Below are 825 nucleotides of genomic sequence, written 5' to 3' on the forward strand. Positions count from 1 at the left end.
TGTTTTCTGTTAGTCTTTGTTAGTTCCTTGTTGTTGTTGGACTGTGTTCACTGGGAAGAGTTCTGTCTTTGACATTTTGGCCTTGAAATAAAGGTATTATCTGTGAAATCTGCATTTGGGTCCTGCCTGCTTCACTCTACCCTGACACCTCGCTTTACTCAGCTACAGGAGTAATGATGTGACTGATGTGGCCAGGGAAAAGAAAGTTTGGGGCTCTCTGCTGGAACTGCTACCTCCGCGACCCGACCACGGATAAGCGGGAGAAGATGGATGGATGGATGGATGCTAGTTATAACATCATGATTAATGGCAGTAGATTGTTTGTTATGGCATGATAAATAAATCAAAATGTTTGGTTAAAATGTATGTTGCATTATTTGTTTATATTACCTCAAAGAAAGGGGGATGTGATGATTAGATAGATACACACTCCTAGCACAAGGTGTCACTACAGAGTTGTGATCTATGGTTAAATCCAGATGTAAGGTAAAATACCAGAACAAGATTATTAATAAAGATGGCTGAGAGCTTAGCACTAGCACGAGTCAGTTCATTAATAGACCAACAAACAAAACTAATGGTTCTAATAAGTGCTGTAAAATAGTTAATACTGGGTAGTTTATTTAGTTAAAAAAAAAAGTATCCGCTGATTTACAGACGTCTCTTTCCCCATGTTAGTCAAAGGGAAAAAGTATTTCTTGGCAGGGTGGCGTCACGGACTGATACGGAAATTGTAGTACCGCCGTTTGGACCATGGATGTATAATAAGAACTGGATACAGCCTGGGAGGCAGGGCCTCGTTCATTCCTATGAGAGTTGCTCATT

Source organism: Notothenia rossii (assembly GCF_949606895.1).
Source record: "Notothenia rossii genome assembly, chromosome: 2".
NCBI classification, from domain to species: Eukaryota; Metazoa; Chordata; class Actinopteri; order Perciformes; family Nototheniidae; genus Notothenia; species Notothenia rossii.